Source organism: Eschrichtius robustus, chromosome 20 (assembly GCF_028021215.1).
Source record: "Eschrichtius robustus isolate mEscRob2 chromosome 20, mEscRob2.pri, whole genome shotgun sequence".
Classification (NCBI taxonomy): domain Eukaryota; kingdom Metazoa; phylum Chordata; class Mammalia; order Artiodactyla; family Eschrichtiidae; genus Eschrichtius; species Eschrichtius robustus.
The window spans coordinates 25425852-25447491 of NC_090843.1; the positions used below are offsets into that span (position 1 = coordinate 25425852).

The 21640-nt window shown below is 39.5% G+C and overlaps 1 protein-coding gene across 2 annotated transcripts in view; it reads left to right on the forward strand.

Annotated features, from left to right (window-relative positions):
- Positions 1 to 1203: 1203 nt before the first annotated feature.
- The window catches only part of ZNF652 (zinc finger protein 652), a 71230-nt gene continuing 50793 nt past the window's right edge, over positions 1204 to 21640 (forward strand). For both annotated transcript variants that reach the window (XM_068529955.1, XM_068529956.1), the window contains exon 1: positions 1204 to 1419. The gene's annotated coding sequence lies outside the window, so the exon portion shown is untranslated. The remainder of the gene's footprint in view (positions 1420 to 21640) is intronic.

Consider the following 21640-nt stretch of genomic DNA (forward strand, 5'->3'; position numbering starts at 1 on the left):
AAGACCCAACACAGACAAAAATGAAAAAATAAATTTATTTTAAAAAAAAAGATAAACTTTGGAAAACATCAAGGAAGTTTGGTTTATGGTGGGAAAGGTCATGCCTTGGTTCTACTCCATCTAAGGCCTTTACCTTGCTGGGTTCATTTCCCCTCTCTGTACTCCAAGCACTTTCAATTATGGACTACTTCTCTTGGCTATGAACTTGGATAAATGCTACCTTGTTAGCTAATAGTACCCTTAATTATATTAATGATTAATAGCTAATTAGTCATAATGCTATAATACTTAAATGGAGGCTTCCTTTCTTTTGGCAGCTCCCTTCTCAGCACACGCGCGTGTGCGCACACACGCACACACACATATCCCCTTCCCTATTTCTGGCCACAGAACAAGCACTGCTCTAAATTTGTTCATCTGACCACTCTGGGTGATCTCTAAATTTCTCGTTTTTGTTAGCTGTCCCATTACTCTAGCGAATGACCACTACTGCTTATATTTTGCCTCTTTTATTTCTGTCTTCTGTCACTCATACTGCTCTTCGGTAACAAGGAGGCCAGAGTCAAGCTGTTTGTTTTCTTACCTTACTTCATAAACCAAAAAAGCTCTTTTACTTCTAAATCTCACTCGGGCCTACTTTTCTTCACTTCACCTTTCCCTAATCTTAACCCGCCCCCTACTTCGTGGAATCCCACCCCCCAGAACCCAAAGCTCCCTCCCACTCTACGTTTTGGCTTCCTTTCAGCAGCCACGCCCCCAGACCCAAGGAGAGCGGTGCGCACGCGCACTCCACGCCTTTACCTGGGTGCCCGGGAGTGGGCGGAGTGGGGGAGGCGGGGGTGGAGCGGGAATCGGCAGTTTTGTGGGCGGTGGAGCGCTCACAATGTGGCAGGAGGGAGAAAAGGTGCGCCGGGGCTGGCCCCGAGGGCTGCGCATGCGCGCCGCCGCGCCCAGCGCCGGGATGCCAGGGGGGCGGGCGGAGGGAGGTGTCGGGCTCCCCGTTGGGCGGGGGGGCCGGAGAGGGAAGGGGCCGCGGGCGCGCGCGCGCTCTCGCCGCCGCTCGCCCTCCCTCCCTCCCTCTCTGCCGTCCTCTCCGCACACACAAGCACACACGCACACCCCCTCCCCTGCCTCCCTCCCCGCGCGCCGCCCGCCCCGCCGGCCCCGCTCGCCCTCGCGCGCTCGGAAGGGAGTCGCGAGACGTCGGAGCGGCGGCCACGTAGCGCTGCGGCGGCGGCGGCGGCGGCGGCGGCCGAGGCCGGGACTGCGGAGCGGCCCTGAGGACAGACGTTGGGCAGGGGGGAGGGGCCGGCCCGGCCGGTGGTTGTTACTCGAGCGCCGCGGCTACAGGCCCCCCGCCGCAGGGATGGACCGCCGAGGCGGCGGTCGGGGCGGCGGAGGCGGAGGCGGCCGGCCCGGGTGAGTAGGGGCCCCTGCCCCCAACGCACACGCCACAGTCGCGGCTGCGCCCCTGGCAGCAGTCCTTCCTCTCCGCCGCCCGCTGAGCCGACTGGGGCTCTGGGCGCCGGGTTAGCCCTTCGCCAAGGCAGCTGCGTCCAGTAGGCCGGAGCAGCCCCCATCCGGCGGGGAGGCCCGGGGCGCTGCGCTCTTCTGGCCCCGAGCCTGGGCCGGGGGCGCCCGCTTCTGCACCTTCGCCCCCTCCTTCCCGGACCCGGGCTGGACTCCAGTTTTGCAGAGTCCGCTCGCCCCGCGGCCCGCGGGGAGGCTGGTGTTGCACGGGTTAGCGGGCCGAGGGGGAGGTTTGCACCGGTCCTCCTCCGAGCATTCGCCTGCCCTGAAGCTGGTGGCTTGCACCCCCTGCCTCCCCTGCCCTGCGGCTGCGCCCAAACCCCCAACCCCCGGGAGTATTGTGCCGCCTGAGATAAAATGTATCTAGTGTACACCCGCCCCACACTCACCCGGAGGGTAATGCAGACCTTTCTCCACCCCCACCACCTCCTCCCCTCCAATCAGGCTCTGCTTGAGATTCTTAGATGGGAGCCACTAAAGGTAGTGACATCCGCGTTACATCTGCACAGAACATGTTCATTGTCGAGGAATGTCTCCTGTAGAAATGATAAATGCCCCTGCCTCACCCTCGAAGACTGTCTTCACGATTTAAGATCCCATATGCTCTTCTTGAAGAGAGCCAGTCTTTGATCACATCTAGCATATCCCTCCCCCACAAAACACACACACACACTTCCTGATTGCGGAACAGTCCCTGTCATCGCGGATCCATTGTCAGGAATGGCTTGTGCCAATCAAAGGAATGTGCTTTTGCCTTTGGAGAAGGGTGCCTTCTACAACCATGTTCTCAGGATGGTGCTGCGTGAGTCTGTCTTTGATTGTCCCGTGTTCAAGCATCATTATTACAGTGTTTCCCCTATATGCATCTCCCATGGACCCTCAGTAATACCTGAGTGATGCTTTTTTCCCAGTTAATTACATACATATGGTGTGTGGGAATTTCATTTTATTTTAAATTTCATTTATTTTTGTTGTAATTTTTAACGTCTGTGGTCAAGGCACAGTAAATATATAGAGTAATATTTTGGGAAGAACGTGTATTTTTTCCCAGAGATGGCCAGGTCCGTATTGTTCTGGGAATGGCAACTAGCACATGCTTTGTTGACACATGTGTATGCTTAGGGAATGAAGAGCTGCTGTGGCTGGCATGTGAGAGTGTGTGCAGGTGATGTTCCCATGTAGGGCTGATTTGAGAGTGGCGAGCTGTACTGTGATAGGGCTGGCAGGCATCTTGGATGTTTGTATCAGGACGGTGCACATGTATGCAGATAGATACTACCTTTAGTATAATTTTGTTTAAAATGTTCACTGATGAGTTTTAGGGATTCTGGAAAAGTCTACTTCAGTGGTTCTTAACCTTTCTTTGGAGTCATGGAAGCCTTTAGGACCCTCTTCTCGGTGAAATAGACACACATACTTTTGTATGCAATTACAGTCATCTTGAGCCTGGTCCTGGGACCTCAGGTTAAGATCTATATTATGCAAAAGTGAAAGGAATTTGAGTTTTGTGTTTTGCTTTGTTTTGTTTCTCTCGAGGATTGGCATTACTTTGGTCCTGAGCAATAAGCAACAAAGTAGATTAAATATGTATCCTTGTGTTCTGTTCTTTGATCACAGTGAGTTAGGTATTTGTAAGGTATCATTTCCCTGTCTTCCTGTAGAGAGATGTATGTGAGAGTTTCAGAAACAGTTAAAACTGAACTCAAAATAACTTGCCTAAATTTGACCAGTTGATAACGTATATTCCTTGCACTATCTTCTAAATGTAATATATTTCAACAACAGTCAGTGGTCTGTTTTCTGATGCCTATCTATCTGGAATTGTTTTGTGTTCTTTGAGGTTGATCCCATCTCTTAAAAGAAGGCCTTGGGCTTCCCTGGTGGCGCAGTGGTTAAGAACCCGCCTGCCAATGCAGGGAACACGGGTTCGAGCCCTGGTCTGGGAAGATCCCACATGCCACGGAGCAACTAAGCCCGTGTGCCACAACTACTGAGCCTGCACTCTAGAGCCCGCGAGCCACAAGTACTGAAGCCCATGCAGCTAGAGCCCGAGCTGCACAACGAAGAGTAGCCCCCGCTTGACGCAAATAGAGAAAGCCGCGTGCAGCAATAAAGACCCAATGCAGCCCAAAATAAATAATAAATAAATTTTTTAAAAAAAGGCCTTATTATTCCCGTAATAGAGCACCTGCTCTGTGAAGATTTTTCAACTTTATTAAATATGATTTCATGTCTTTTTTCAGGGTGATGTTGCCATCAGAATCATCCATTTTTAAATGTTTTAATGGAAGGATTTTCAATAAACGTGATTGAAGTGGCTTATATTACAGGTTATATATTTTTTTCATGTCATGCCTTAAGTTTTACTGTCAGAAATTATTTGCCTATCCTAAACTCAAAGTATTTCAAAGTTGCAAATATGTTGCTTTTCTTTGTCAGTGTAGTATAGTGACAAATCATTAAAATCTCAGGGGACAGTGTGCTTCCTTGATTTAATATTGCAGAACCTCTTCTAACCAGTCACTTACCTAGTTAAACACCCACACACCACAAAGCAGCTGATCATGTAACTCATATGGCTGTGAGAACAGCATTCTCTCTGCCAGATTCAGAGCTTGGAAGCTGGAAAACAATTGCATAGCAGTGAAACACTTACGGAGTAGTGGTGCCAGCAGCTCACTCTCATTAATACAAACAGCTTGCTTTAGTTTTTTCAATGCTCTTTGTCAGACACCCTTCTTCAGACACCCTTCCCTTGGGAGGTTTCAGATCAGCAGCTCCTACTCAAGGGAAACAGCACCTACTTTCTGCAACTGTGGCCTCAAGATCTGATTCGTGACACCCAGAGCTGTTTCCATTTCTGCTCTAAGTATGAGAAGTAATCTTGTAGTGTGGTAAGAAGATACTTTTCAAGTCTGTAGAAAAAAGTTGATTAGTAATGCTGCTGATGTGATTTTGTTTTTGAATGTCTGAAGCCTATCAAAGAAGTAAACTGTAAAAGTGAATTGCTTAAAAAAATCACCTTTTTCTCAAGAGTTTTAGAAAATTTCACCAAAAATGTGAATACACTCTTGAGTTTCATTTCCCTTGTTCTAAAAAGTCAGTTGATTTTGAATCATAGCCTTTGGAACTAGTTATTCTAAAGGAGGTGACTGAGTTTTCTCGCTGGGAAATCCTGGGTCTTGTGCCGTGGTTTTAGGTATGATATTTTTCTCATCTACTGTCATCATTTCAGACAGTTAGCACTTGAATTTACTTTGATAAAGGAGAACTGCTGTTGGAGTTAGTGACTTTAGCTGAGGGAGGATCAGGGAGATGGCTGTTTGGACCCAGGCAGAACGAAGTTTGAATAAAGCGCCACTGGCTTTATGGCATTGGACAAGTCACTTTGACCTCTCTAGCCTCAGTTTCCTCATCAGCAGAACAGGATTTGTTATAGGTATTAGAGATAATATATGCAAACTTCTAGAACAGTTCCTGGCACATATGCGCATTAAGGACTCAATAAATGGTAGGACACAAGTGATGTGGGAGTGAAACTACAGATCATTTTGGCTTACAGGATTTAGAGGGCTGGTTCTGCGATCTGCATACTTTCATCTGTGCTGATTTGGGATGAAAAAATTGCAAATATTTGACTTGGAGCATACCTAAGTCTTGCAGGTGCACTGTGCTTATTGGAACTTTGATTTGTTGCTCTATGGCTGGCTGAACTTGGTGGAGACAATAAAACTTGGCTCCAAATTGTACAGTGTTACCCACAGGCTGTGCTTGCTTTAAGCCTTTACAGAGCTTATGCGGTGAAAGGGGTGTTTTAGGACATTAACGTAGCTCAGTAAGTTCTGTGTCCAGAGTTGAATCACGTGCAAAGCCTTGTGTAAATTTTCATGGTTAATGCAAGCCATAAATTGCTTGGTAGAATCAGTGAAGACATCAGATGCTTATTTTAGTTAATCTGTTTGTTTATATAGCAGTTACCTTTGATTTTTGAAAACACTTATGAACATTTTTTCTTAAAGAATTCCTATTGCTCTTCTGAGGTTTTTAGTCAAAAAAGGCAGTTTTATGGTAAAATATGACATTATCTTTTTCCTTTTTTAAATATAGTTTAAGAGACTGGTTACTTTGAAAAGTAGATTCAAGAGCATGTATACAGTTTTATTCAGTGCATAGAGCTTTTAAAATAGGATTTCTTGGGTTCTATAGAATTAAATTATTCTGTCATTTTTGCAGAATATCACTGTGATAAGTCTATGAACCCACCAAAGTTAGCTAGAGACTTTTCAGATAAGGTAGACACATCAGTAATGCATTAGGATTTACCTCAAGGAAATCTGCTAAGCCTTATTTTCTTTTATTATTGAGCCACCTAGGGACTTGCCCATCAGTGGAATCAGTCACTAGTATTGGGTTGCTGATAAAGAGGGATTGGCAAATAATGGTCTTAGACTTTCCTTAGACTTTGCAGAACACTTGAAAAAACTTAACCTCGGCCAGAATGTATAATATTAATAACACCATCATTAATGCTGTGTGAGCCCAGACTGACTAAACAAATAAAATTTAGATGATTGAGTTATATATTTTTTTCTCAAATATAATACATTTGCTAAGTAAAATTTTTCTTGGAAAGGGGTGCTCTTTTTTTAATTATTATTTTTTCTAGTTTACTAGAGTCAAATGGCTTAGCAGATAGCTAGTTGCTTTTGTCAGTTTCTTGATAGGCCAATCAGTGTGTGGTGAGAAGTGTTTGTTGGAAGAGAATAAGAATGGAAATGATGCAAAGAATGGCTCTTTAGCCTGATTGTTTGGTCTTTACTATGCATGTGGCATCAGAGGGTTGTGACTCTACCTGGATTTCACCAAGATATGCAGTGATGGGTGATTCCTTTTGTCTTTAATGCTAGTGTAGAATATAGTCTTTTACACATTTATACTTTTCAGCTTTGGAATTTTGATTCAGTTTGGGGAATTCAATGGAATATAACTTCTTAATTACACTGTGTGAGCTATAAAATGAGTTTTGTAACTAGGTTCTTATGAATTGTTTTCACCCTTCTGAATGTATCATTTTAATAGATCTAGAATAGTATCAGTGGCCTAGAAACATTGAAATACATGGGAAGTGTTTCATTTTTTGAGGGGGTGGCAAGGAGAGTGTTTATGATCGCAATTTTGTGCATAAATATGTATTTTTTCCCAGTTCCTCTTAAAACTGTGACCCAGATGCCCAGGGACTTTTCCTGTATTAATATACTAGGAGCTAGAGTTTGAAGTTACCTTGCCTGAAAGATCCTGAGCCCTTCAGAGTTCTTTTTAGCATACCAAGCATACAAAGTCATTTAAATTAACTCATCAAAAGTTTGGAAAAAACCTAAATGCCCATCAGTAAGAATTGGATAAATAAAGTAACATATATTCATGCAACTGAATAAATTTTATATGGCTACAAAAACGAATGAAAACACTGTGTATTACTATGGAAAATCTCTAAGCCATATGTAAGTGTAATACGGTATGTACTCATTTGAGTATGGCTTATAAGATGCACCCATATCATTATATGTAACAATAATTAGTTTATTCTCATATAATATTCCGTTGTATGCATATATTATAATTTATTTCTCCATTCTACCATTAATGGACATTTGGATTGTTTCTGGTACAGCTGTCATGAGTAATGCTGCTCTATTCACTATATTCTCTTCTGTATTTAAAATTTTTGATCCATGCAAGTGTATACTACATAATTTTTTTTAATTTAAAAATTATCTTATTTCAAATGGCTAGTTTCCTCCTGTCAGGTTGTGATAAAGAAAGTATACACTCCTGCATCCATTCCAGCTTGTCGGGGATTGTAACAATAACCAAAGGACAGTTTGTTCTGCCTTTCAGTATCTCCTCAACCTTTTCATCACCTCAAACGGAAAGTTAGATTTTCTTTCTTTAAAGATGACTTGTGTCTCTAAGCTCAGGTGGTACAGTGAGTACCAAAAAACATGTCCGGAGAAGCCAACTGTTGCAGGGTTGTACTGTTCTAAATCTAGAGCTGATGTTTATTTGATCCCTGTAACACTGTTCCTCGAACTTTTGGACCATGATCCACAGTAAGAAGCAGTATACGCATGCCTACATTATTCATTCACATACATGTCCCCACCCACAACTGAAACAAAAGCTTCATGAAACAGTATTTACCCTTACCATCTGTGAGGCAGTCTGTTATTTTACTCTATTTCATTTGTAAAAATTGGGTTGGGACAGACAGTTTGAAAATCACTGCCCTAAATAGAGCTTAACAAAAAGTATTTTCTTGAAGTAGATGCTAAGCAAATGCTTACTGGATTAAATGGGGGTGGGGAGTGATAAAACGAAAAGCTGGGCTTAAAGGTATGAGCTTGAAAGTAGCAAGCTAAGAAATGTGGCATGAAGAAAATCATCATATCTATGACCTTACTCCATATAGAGGGGTAATTCTTAAAGACCTGAAACTCTGGAAAGGTTAAGGTTAGATTCTCATTTTGCCTAGCATTTAAACTGTGCTCTTCTGAGAGGTAGGACACCTGCTATTAATACACACACACACACGCACACGCACACACACACACACACACACACACACAGATGAGCACAGGCTACCTGTTTATTCATTAAGTTAGGTAGAATTGAGAGGACTGAGAAATATGTACAAAAAAATATATACAAATATATACAGTGTAATCTTCTTTAACACAGAATCTGGTTTAAACAACAATTTATTTGTGTACAGTCGTTACAGAATAAAAATACATCAAGGACTCAGTAGTGAATTTTTACTTCTGTGTGAAAATCAGACTCTGGGCTTGGACTATATTTCAGAGACAGCTCTATCAGAAAAGCGATCATCAGAACCTGGTTCTCTGGAAGGACAAAACTTAAAAGTTACTTGGTTGGAGTTGTCTTCCATTTCCATACCCAAAGTTATGTATACTGTGAATATGTCTATATTTTTATTTATTTATTATCTACCATTTAATTCTCATATAACCCTTTGAGGTAGGTATTATTATCCCCATTTTGCCAACAGGGAAATTAAGACAAAACGAGGCTATGTAACTTGCCAAGTCGAATGTATTCTTTTCTTGGCATTGAGATTTTATAGGAAAAGACCCATCAAATCATTTTATTTTGCTAATTGAAAAATTAATTTTAAAATTGAATTTAAAAATCCATAAATATTTCTGGCTTTTAGAAGCCATAGACTGAGTAAGTAATTTGTTTTATTTGTTTTGTTTTAATATTTATTTATTTATTTTGTTTTTGGCTGTGTTGGGTCTTCTGTGCGAGTTGGGTTTCTGTGCGAGGGCTTTCTCTAGTCGTGGCAAGCGGGGGCCACTCTTCATCGCGGTGCGCGGGCCTCTCACTGTCGCGGCCTCTCTTGTTGCGGAGCACAGGCTCCAGACGCGCAGGCTCAGTAGCTGTGGCTCACGGGCCCAGTTGCTCCGCGGCATGTGGGATCTTCCCGGACCAGGGCTCGAACCCGTTTCCCCCGCATTGGCGGGCGAATTCTCAACCACTGCGCCACCAGGGAAGCCCTGTTTTAGTTTTTTTTATTTTTTATTTTATGTATTTTTTTTTGGCCACACCGTGCAGCATACGGGATCCTAGTTCCCCGACCAGGGATCGAACCCATGCCCCCTGCAGTGGAAGCGCAGAGTCCTAACCACTCGACCACCAGGGAAGTCCCTGGGGTTTTTGTTGTTTTGGTTTTTTTTTTTGGCTGCATTGGGTCTTCGTTGCTGCGCGCGGGGTTTCTCTAGTTGCAGCGAGTGGGGGCTACTCTTCGTTGTGGTGCACGGGCTTCTCATTGCAGTGGCTTCTCTTGTTGCGGAGCACAGGCTCTAGGCGTGCAGGCTTCAGTAGTTGCAGCACGTGGGCTCAGTAGTTGCAGCACACAGACCCCTAGAGTGCACGGGCTTCAGTAGTTGCAGTGCGTTGAAGGAAGTCCCTATTTTAATTTTTAAATTAATGTACAGTAAAATTGACATTTTGGCATGTGTACGGTTCTTTAAGTATCAATACCTGTATATATTCGTGTAACCACCACCACAATCAGGATACAGAACAAGTCCATCACCCAAAGACTCCTTCTGTAATCCCTTTTCATTCATACTCTCCCCTACCCTCCACCCTGACAATCATTGATCTGTTGTCCATCTCTATAGTCTTGTCTTTTGGAGAATGCTGTGTAAGTGGGATCATTCCGTATGTAACCCTTTGAGACTGGCTTCTTTCACTCAGCATAATGCCTATGAGATTCATCCAAGTTTTTGTGTGGATCAACAGTTTGTTCCGTTTTATCGCCAAGTAGTATTCCACCGTGTGGATGTACCACAGGTTGTTTATTCATTCACCAGTTGAAGGACATTTGGATCGTTTCCAGTTTTGGGTGAATGTAAGTTCTCATTTCTCTAGAGTAAATACCTAGGAATGGGACTGCTTGATGATATGGTGTGTGTATGTTTCACTTTATAAGAAACTGCCAAACTGTTTTCCAGAGAGTGTCCCCTTTTGCATCTCCACCAGTTAACATATGAAAGTCCCATTTGTTCTGCATCTTTGCGACACTTGAAATTGTCAGTATTTTTAATTTTAGCCATCCTAATGGGTATGTAGGAATAATTCATTTTGAGCCTTATGACCAGAATCTGGGTGATAGGCCCAGCTCTGCCATCAACTAGCTGTTGACCTTACAGGAACCATTTGACATTTTAAAGCTTCATCTTTCCTCATCTCTCATATAATGGAGAATATTGAATGTGTTATAAGTTCTCTTGCAGCTCCCCAGTTCATTGGTATGGAAAGATAAATCCTTGGCAAGAGGACAGATTTCTGTTGCTTGTGCAAAAAAAAATCTATTGACTGATCTCAGCTAAGGTACATATTTATAAATAGAATCTTTGTGAAATAACTTGATATTTATAACTATAGTTTAGCTCTAGCTAAGCATAATAATACTGTGACATGTCTTGTCTATAAGCTAAAATTATATAGCTAATGTTGCAGTTAAATTGACAACCTAGAGTCTTTGGCTAATGTCTGATGTTTTTATAGTAGAACTGTTTCTCAGCTTTCTAGGGTTATAGTTTACAGTAAGTTTAATAACAAATATTTTGCCATTTTCAGTCATGAACAGGGGATCACTTTTTAAAAATTACATATTTGGGTACTTAATGTCTTATTTGAGTGTGAAACAAATTGCTTCTATAGCATTATGAAGAATAGCTTTATTATTTTTCAAAAAAATTATACAGGCTTATCCAAAATTATTTAAGGATTACAGAAAATATAAAGAAAAAAATAAAATATCTCCTTCCCCATCTTTACCCCTGTCCTGAGATATCTCTCAATATGAGCATATATACGCATAGTTGTATATGCATAGTTTTACATAGTGAGATTGTGTGATTCCATTCCCACATGTTCTTTAGTCTTTTTTTTTTCATGTGGACATATTTCTGTGTCTGTTAATATAAACCTATGTCATAATTCGGTTATGTAGTATGCCAGTGTCTGTGTGTATCATTATTTATGTTTCAAATTTTTGTTATATTAAATAGTGCTATAATGAATGCCCTTGTGTACACATCTTTGTATACCTGTGGTATTATCTACTAATGAGGAATTCTCGATGGCTGGGTCCAAAAATATGCACACTTCACACTTAGGAAAATAGTGCTAAGCTGTTCTAAGGAAAGTTATTCCATATTCACATAGCATTCTGAGCTATAGTCGGCCATACCAGCTGATGTCAGAAGTCAGTCAGGTATCTTGGCATTAGCCAGTTTGGGATTTAAGCCATAAAACATACCTATACGTGTTTGTAGGTGGATCCTGCTGAAAAAACCCAGCCCGTTTCGTAACTGATAGTCTTTACCAAGTAAACCTGAAAAAGTTTAAAAACATCAAAGTTAAAAAAACAGTTTTTTAGGGAATTCCCTGGTTGTCCAGTGGTTAAGACTCTGAAGGCCCCAGTTCAGTCCTTGGTGGGGGAACTGAAATCCTGCAAGCCTAGCGGCACGGCCCGCCCCCCCCCCCCAACCCCCACCGCAAAAATAGTTTAAAAAAAACTCACTTTTGAGAAAAACTAATAAACCAACTTGTTTTTTTAATTCAAAGAAAATCTTTTAATTAATGTGATTATGTCAATTTGTGTTATCCCAGTAAGTTCTCCTTTTTAAAATAAAAAATTTAAAATTTTGGAATAATTTTAGATTTACAGAAAAGTTACAAAGAGAGTACCTATATACCACCTCATCCAGTTCTCTTCTTTTTTCTTCCTCAAAATGAACACATATGCATTTATTTCTTGGTTATAAAAAGAAAACCTTGGATTAAAATCTACACTTAAAAATATTATAATAACAGAGTACAACTAACTGTATATAGAAATATTATAGATTGTGATTGATAATCTTTAATAACTGTGTGGTCTTTTTGTGGTTTATGGAATAATAGTAGAGTTTAAGGTCCAATGCTCTTAAAAGTTTATTTTCCTTCTTTCTATAACTCTGCTTCCATTTCCTAACCTATTACTGATACATAGAGTTTTACCTAACAGCCATTTAAGATAAAATAATTTAGTCTTCCACATTACTCTGAAACCTAAATTGAAAACAAATATTTCTTTAAAAGCAATTACATATTTCCGTGCTTATTACTTGCTCCACATATATTACAAAAGTTGAGTGCTTTATATTAGAGAAGTTAATCTGAAATCATTCTTAGCCAAATTCATTGTTCTCTTATAATTGTTAGAACAGGTAAAATAAAATGGTAGGAACATTAAAGTTGGAACACGTTTATTGTATGTTTGGCAAACTATGAAAATTAACATTTGAAAATTACTTCACTGTGTTGACATTTTGTTTAGTTATAATAAAGGTAGAGATATGAAAATATTGCAGATGGTTATATCTTACGAACAAAGTAGAAAACCATATAAACACAAAGCATAATAATAAGTATAACATTTGTATAGGATTTTGAGATTTTTTCACATATATTACTCTTTTTAAAATTTTTTAAATTTAATTTAATTTTTTATTGAAGTATAGTTGATTTACAATGTCATCTTAGTTTCAGGTGTACAGCAAAGTGATTCAGATATATATATATATTTTTTTTTTCTTTTTCAGATTCTTTCCCTTATAGGTTATTGCAACATATTGAGTGTAGTTCCCCTCATCTAGTTCTGTTATTGTTTAAAGTCTTACATACGCTAAGAAACCAACACTGGTACATTACTATCAACTTAACTCCAAACTTAATTCAGATATCACTAGTTTTTCAACTAACATCATTTTTCTATTTGGAAACATCCTAAATCAAGCTTTTAAACTCTATACTTGAATAAGCTTGAATATCTGTTCATAGATTAATTTTAGTCATACAGTGTACCTATGTATATACCATATATAATGTATCTGGATGTCTATATTTGTTTAGACAAATTTAAGTTTTCGTTGACATTATTATCTTTGAAAGTTATCTTTTGATGTTCACAGTCATTCTCTCCAAGGCTATTTTAGGGTAGGTCTGAAGGTCTTTTTCCCCACCCTTCTTGTGTCCATGCAGAAAAATGGTTTATAACATGGATGAGTGTAGCTCTTGCACAGTGATAACCCTTTTCAGTCCAGTTACAGGTCCCTGTCTCCAGGAGCACATGGAAAATAGCCACCTTTTGTTTACTAGAAAATTAACTTGTGCCAGATGGTTACACTGTCTGCAGTGTCTGTCTCTGAGAGAATATAAGTATTAAGCAGTTCTTGAAGGAGAAAAAAGTGCTGGTCTTGAGGCAGAATACCATTACAGATGGGGTACTACTTGAGTATCTTTCACTCTGCACTTGCTAATGCAGAAAATCCCTCCTGAGGCACTCCATGGCATCCAAACTCTATATTAATTTAAATCATTCCCTGAAACAGTTTAGTTTATGGAAGAGGAGGAAGAAATTGACAACATCACATGGATATGGATTTTTTAAAATCACTTTCCTCCCAGCTTAAACAGAACTGTTGAGTATTCTTTCCATTAGCTTACACGTCCTTTTAAAAGAAAATAAAAATCCCCCTAAGCATTCTACGAAACAAAAATGGTGGTCAAGAAAAGTTTCATGAGGAAGGTACTTTTGAGCTAGGTCTTAAAAGGTGGTTAGGATGTTATTATGGTCATATGGATGGCAGGGGGAATGATGTTCTAGGTAGAAGGAAAGAATGACATAGTCAAAGGCTTAGAAGTGGAAAAAGTCAAGGTGCATTTGAAAAATAGCATGAGGATGTTAGGTGGGGGGGAGGACTTTGGGAGCCAAGACTGAAAAAGTCAGTTGGGCGCAGATGGTGGAGGGCTTTTGAATGCTTTGCTAAGGAACTGAACTTTATTCCAAGGCTCTAGAAACCAGTAAAGGTTTGTAGCTAGGGAGTGACACGATCCAAATTCTTTAGGAAAATATAGTTTAAAGAATCTCTGTGTAAGGTGGTTTGAAAGAGGGAGGCAGAAAGACTGTTGTAATCTGTGTATGAGATGATGAGGGCCTGAACTCAGAGGCTACGTTAGCAATTGGAACAGGGAGGACAAGGCAGTTTTTAAAAACAGGACTTGTTGGTTCATTAGATATTGGGGTAAGGTAGAAGGAACAAGCCCAAAATGAAGATGAGGTTTGGATCCTCAGAGACTATAGCTGCTTCATTTGGATCTTCCAAAAACTTGACCATAAAATAAGAACTTAAAATCAATAACATCCTAGAACTGAGGAAAAGTATGTAGCATCCTTGTTTTAGAAACAGTAAAATGGAGCTTAGAACTGAGAATACATGATATTTGCTGACTCATGATGGAGGGAGAAAACCAGGGAAGGAAGAAGGTAGTTTTTCATTTAATGGTGAGAACCGTGGCTATGGCCTGTGCTTACATATGACTTTTATACAGTGAAATGCTTACGGCCATTGTACTTACGGTGACAGCAACACCACAACACTGACTGAATAAGAGGAGAATCCTGGTCACCTCATAGTACAGCAGATTTAGAAAATCATCTAAAATGGTCTTCTGCACACCCACAAGTCTCTCTCTATAAACATACATGTACTTTGGATAATGGTTTCCTAGTTGGACCTGTAAATATGAAGGTGGCAGAATGTACTGTGTAGTATATCAGTTGGAGAACACACATAAAGTAGCTTTAATGCCAGTTCTTACTAAAATATTGGCTATGTACTTAAGCAATATAGATCTAAAACCTTACCTGTAGCCAGATCTACATAGTAAGTTCCACATGAAGACAGAAGTTTGTGGTTCAGTTTTATTGTCCTGTCACTGAAACATTAAAAGCTAACTTAGTATCTGGGATACAGTAATGTCTGCTCTCTAAAGGCTGGATTCTGATCTTGACTGAGTGATGACCTTATTAGGCAAATTGTTTTACTTCTAACATGTTTAATTTTTCTTTTATACTTTTGATCATTCTGTGTTAGCATATTTGGGATTAAAGTTTTATTAAATCAGAAATATACCATAAGACCTGTATGCAGAAAACTGTAAGACACTGATGAAAGAAATTAAAGATGGTGCAAACAGATGGAGAGGTACACCATGTTCTTGGATTGGAAGAATCAATATTGTGAAAATGACTATACTACCCAAAGCAATCTGCAGATTCAATGCAATCCCTATCAAATTACCAATGGCAGTTTTTACAGAACTAGAACAAAAAATCTTAAAATTTGTATGGAGACACAAAAGACCCTGAATAGCCAAAGTGGTCTGGAGGGGAAAATACAGAGCTGGAAGAATCAGACTCCCTGACTTCAGACTATACTACAAAGCTACAGTAATCAAGACAATATGGTACTGGCACAAGAACAAAAATATAGATCAATGGAACAGGATAGAAAGCCCAGAGATAAACCCACGCACCTATGGTCAACTAATCTTTGACAAAGGAGGCAAGGATATACAGTGGAGAAAAGACAGTCTCTTCAATAAGTGGTGCTGGGAAAACTGGACAGCTGCATGTAAAAGAATGAAATGAGAATACTCCCTAACACCATACACAAAAATAAACTCAAAATGGATTAGAGACCTAAATGTAAGACTGGACACTATAAAACTCTTAGAGGAAAACCTAGGAAGAACACTCTTTGACATAAATCACTTTGATCCACCTCCTAGAGTAATGGAAATAAAAACAAAAATAAACAAATGGGACCTAATGAAACTTCAAAGCTTTTGCAAAGCAAAGGAGACTACAAACAAGACGAAAAGACAACCCTCAGAATGGGAGAAAATATTTGCAAACGAGTCAATGGACAAAGGATTAATCTCCAAAATATATAAACAGCTCATTCAGCTCAATATTAAAAGAACAAACAACCCAGTCCAAAAATGGGCAGAAGACCTAAATAGACATTTCTCCAAAGAAGACATACAGATGGCCAAGAAGCACATGCAAAGCTGCTCAACATCACTAATTATTAGAGAAATGCAAATCAAAACTACAGTGAGGTATCACCTCACACCAGTTAGAATGGGCGTCATCAGAAAATCTACAAATAATAAATGCTGGAGAGGGTGTGGAGAAAAGGGAATCCTCTTGCACTGTTGGTGGGAATGTAAATTGATACAGCCACTATGGAGAACAGTATGGAGGTTCCTTAAAGAATTAAAAATAGAATTACCATATGACCCAGCAATCCCACTACTGGGCATATACCCAGAGAAAACCATAATTCAGAAAGACACATGCACCCCAATGTTCATTGCAGCACTATTTACAATAGCCAGGACATGGAAGCAACCTAAATGCCCATTGACAGACGAATAGATAAAGAAGATGTGGTACATATATACAATGCAATATTACTCAGCCATAAAAAGGAACAAAATTGAGTCATTTGTAGAGACGTGGGTGGATCTAGGGACTGTCATACAGAGTGAAGTAAGTCAGAAAGAGAAAAACAAATATCGTATATTAACGCATATATGTGGAACCTGGAAAAATGGTACAGATGAACAGGTTTGCAGGGCAGAAATAGAGACACAGATGTAGAGAACAAATGTATGGACACCAAGGGGGGAAAGTGGTGTGGGGTGAGGGTGGTGGTGTGATGAATTGGGAGATTGAAATTGACATGTATACACTGATATGTATAAAATGGATAACTAATAAGAACCTGCTGTTTAAAAAAATAAATAAAATTAAATTAAAAAAAAAAGTACACACAAAGTACTCTACACTTAACCATAATGTATAGCTGGGTTTATTTCTATTTAATAATAAATATTTTTCTCCCACAAAAAAAAAGGGAAATATACCATATTGCTTACATTATAGTTTTTAGAGACATAAAATTTAAGTTGTATAAAAGAAAATTAAATGTAATCATAATACAGAGGGATTTTCAAACTATATTTTACTTCTGTAATTCCTTAGTTATGTCAGAAGGTTAATTTAGAGTTAATTGTAGTTGTCACAAAATATTTTTTCTCCATTGTTGTCAGGTTATAGTGTCCTGTATGTTTCTAAATTATGATATTTTTGGTCTTTCAAAACCCTTTTTATATTATAGAAATTCTCAAATATATAAACGGGAAAATATAATGAACCAAAATATACCCATATCCCAGCTTCAGCAATTATTAGTACATGGCTAATCTTGTTTCATATATATCCACCCTCACTATAATTCCGTCCCTCCAATGACTTTGAAGAAATTCTAAATGTCATATCATATTATTTTTATATACAAAAATTCTTTTTTTAAAAAAAGACAACTTAATACCATGATTATACTAAAAGACTTTCTGACCATCATTAAGTGTTCGGTCAGTGGTTTTTTAAGTCTTTTGTCATTTACAGACAGTTCTGGGTGTACTCTGATGCTTTTGCAAAAATGTTCCTATAAAAGGGTTTCATCTTCAAGGAATTCATGGAAAAGACTCTGACAAGTACAGGTTTCTGGTAACTGACTATACTGCTGAACTGAATGAATAAGCATTTTCAGAACTCTAATGGAAAACTGATGAATTCATAAAAGTGCTAACAAAAGATCAAGATGAAAAAAAAATTAATTACATGGGACTGAGTGAACTGATGAGGATGATTATAATTTTTGTGACTTTCTGTTTGAATTAAAAAAAAAAAAAATCCCACAGGGACTCAGAGGCAAAGAATATACAAATCAATTTTCACTGCAAAGGAAAGGAGCTGTTACAGTGGAGGATTACTGGACTGAATGTCAATATTATGACATAGTATGAGTGTGTTTCTGTTTGGTAATTGCAATCATTGTTGCTTTTGTTGTGGTCATCCATTTACAATGCTTGGTGTCAGTTTATTTATCTGTTGTAAAAATAAAATACAGTGTGTGTGTATGAAAAAAAAAAAAAAAGACAACTTAATACCATGATTATAGTAAAAGACTTCCTGACCATCATTAAGTGTTCAGTCAGTGTCTGTACTTCCCAATTGACTCATAATTGTTTTTTCAGTTAGTGTTTTCAACATTTAGACACAGGCTAGAATGTTGAATTAAGGTGTAAAGAAGAGTGATTGGTTAATATGTCTGTTAAGTCTCTTTATAAGTTCTCCTTCCTATTTTTCTCTTTCTTTCTTTTTCCTTGGAATTTTTTTTGAAGAATCCCTATCATTTGTTGTATAGTCTCCCATAGTCTGGATTGTGCTGATTATATCCATGTGATATCGTTTAACATGTTCCTCGGTGCCTTTTACTTCCTGTAAATTGGCTTTTAGATCTACAGGCTTGATCAGATTAAGGTTCAGTTTTTCTTGTGGGTGCAGGACAAGACTAATAGCTGGTGGTGTATAATTCTACCAGGAGACGTACAGTGCTGGTTGTTTCTTCTTTGGTACTGTTACCAGCCACTGATGATCTTTGCCTATAGCTATTAATTCATTATGGGTTGCAAAATAATACCAAACACTATAACTTCTTCTTCAATTATTAGCTGGAATACTTCTATAAAAAGAAATTTCCCCTCAACAAATATTTAGTTTCCTTGAGGTACAGATCTGATAGGAATGGAGACTAAATGCTTGATTCTTGCCCTTCACTTACCAGTTTTCAGAAGAATGAGTTGGTTCTCTTAGCATCCTCTAAAGGTGACCAATGGATTTAAGCATATCTGAAATGTTTCAGTGCATTACTGTTATTCATCCTTGTTGATACTCAGTTGTCCTGTTTTTGTCCATTAGGAGCTTATCAGGCTGGCTCCTGAGTCTTTTTTTTAATATATAAATTTATTTATTTATTTATTTATTTATTTATTTATTTATTTATTATTTTTGGCCACGTTGGGTCTTCGTTGCTGTGTGCAGGCTTTCTCTAGTTGCGGCGAGCAGGGACTACCCTTCATTGCGGTGCGCGGGCTTCTTATTGTGGTGGCTTCTCTTGTTGCAGATCATAGGCTCTGGGCATGTGGGCTTCAGTAGTTGTGGCACGTGGGCTCAGTAGTTGTGGCTCGCAGGCTCTAGAGCACAGGCTCAGTAGTTGTGGTGCACAGGCTTAGTTGCTCCGGGACATGTGGGATCTTCCCGGACCAGGGCTCGATCCCGTGTCCCCTGCATGGGCAGGCGGATTCTTAACCACTGCGCCACAGAGAAGTCCCTCCTGAGTCTTTTTTTTTTTAATAATTTTTTTATAGATTGATTTATTTTTATTTATTTATTTTTGCCTGAGTTGGGTCTTCGTTGCTGCATGCAGGCTTTCCCTAGTTGCGGTGAGTGAGGGCTACTCTTCGTTGCAGTGCGTGGGCTTCTCACTGCAGTGGTTTCTCTTGTGGAGCACGGGCTCTAGGCGCACAGGCTTCAGTAGTTGTGGCACGTGGGCTCAGTAGTTGTGGCTCATGGGCTCTAGAGCACAGGCCTCAATCTGGACCTCATTATGTTCTCAGTACTGAGCTAGACACAGGCTAGAATGTTGAAGTAGTATTTTAAAAAGAACTATCTCTCCTCAAGGGGCTTATAGTCTTTAAAGTTTCTACTTTTTTATTCATTTGATTTATTTACTCTGTATACATTTTTTTTAAATAAATTTATTTATTTATTTATTTATTATTTTTGGCTGTGCTGGGTCTTTGTTGCTGTGCACGGCCTTCTCATTGCGTTGGCTCCTCTTGTCGCAGAGCATGGGCTCTAGGCGCACAGGCTTCAGTAGTTGTGGGCTGTAGAGCACAGGCTCAGTAGTTGTGGCTCACGTGCTTAGCTGCTCCGCGGCATGTGGGATCTTCCCAGACCAGGGCTCGAACCTGTGTCCCCTGCATTGGCAGGCAGATTCTTAACCACCACTGCGCCACCAGGGACGTCCCTCTGTATACATTTTGATGTGGTAAAATCAGATTTTGATTTTCTCGTATTTGATTAAAGCAAATCTTTGATTTTATTGTGTGACAGGTATATATCAGAATGAGATGAAGGTCTAAAATAAGTTACTTTTTATAATTTAAGAAAATCTAATGTGTAATAAAAATGAATAAAATGAATTTAAAAAGATAAAATCTGGAAATGATACACATTTTACAAACCTATTGCCATATAGGAACAGTAGTATATTTGTTTTTTGCATAAATGGGTAACCATATAATTTATTATCCAGACTGGGAGAGATGTGTGAGAGGGGCATTATTAACAATTAATCTGGGCTTCCCTGGTGGAGCAGTGGTTGAGAATCCGCCTGCCAGTGCAGGGGACACGGGTTCGAGCCCTGGTCTGGAAGATCCCACATGCTGCGGAGCAACTAAGCCTGTGCGCCACAACTACTGAGCCTGTGCTCTACAGCCCGTGAGCCACAACTACTGAGCCCGCATGCTGCAACTACTGAAGCTCGCGCGCCTAGAGCCCATGCTCTGCAGCAAGAGAAGCCACCGCAATGAGAAGCCCGCGCACCGCAACAAAGAGTAGCCCCCGCTCTCCACAACTAGAGAAAGCCTGCGTGCAGCAACAAAGACCCAACACAGCCAAAAATAAATAAATAAGTAAATTTATTAAAAAAAAAAAAAAGAATACATGTCCATTGTAAAAATATTAGAAAACCTAGGTTACATTACCTCTTTACCAGCAACCCTCACCTCCACTTCCAAAAAAAGTCATCTGTCCTCTGATCGGGTTTTATTTTAAGGGAGAAAAGAGCATAGCAGTTATATACTCAACTAGTTCGTACTCTCTCAGAGCCCCTCTCACCTTTTAGTCAGCAGGCCTTAATTTCCTCTATTTATGAAAGAGACTAATACTTACTTGACAGGAACTTTGTGATCTTAGATAGATGTGGGGTTTTGGCGGGGAGGAGCTGGGGAAGGAGGGAGCAGTTGCTAGAACAATGGTTCTGTGATCAAAACTCTGATTGCTCTAGATCACATTTCTTAAAGATGTTGCCAAAAGTAGTTGGTAGAAATTTTACATTGATGTGAACCAGTGTGAAAACTCTTTGATTTTGGTGAGGGAAGTATATTTAAAGATGTTACAAGAAAAACCCACATTACTAATTAAAATATTTTCCTCAGCATAAACAGGTGAAGGGGAATTAGTCTTGGTCATATGTCCCCAGGCCTTTAACTGGGCAACCTGCTTGGTCACGTTGGCTTGATTATCTTGATTACTCATTGGATTTGGGTTATGAGAAAAGTTATTTAAAAACAAAACAAGTAGGCAAACAAGTATTCAGGTTTTTAACTGATTACATCTATTTATAGCACATATATTGCGAAGAGCTGTGGTTTTCTTTAGATTAAGAAAAGCATTGTGTAAAAATCATCCTCCCCACATAAATGTTTCCTCCACCCACTCATTTGTCTGCAAGCCAGGAGTCTGTTCACTTCCTCTTGGGCTCAGTGCCTTTGCTGTTCGTAGGCTCATTTTTTAGACATTCCAGTGCAGTTAAAATATAAATTCTAAAGTGTGTATTGTTACTAATTAATTTATTTTATACCCTCAAAGTAACTTCTCTGGGGCTTATAGGGAGATAGTGTCTTGGAACAGGTTGTTCACTCAGAAATGTGGATGTTTGGGATTTCTGTCTTTCTGAAATATGCATAGTATTCACAGCTCAATATGGAG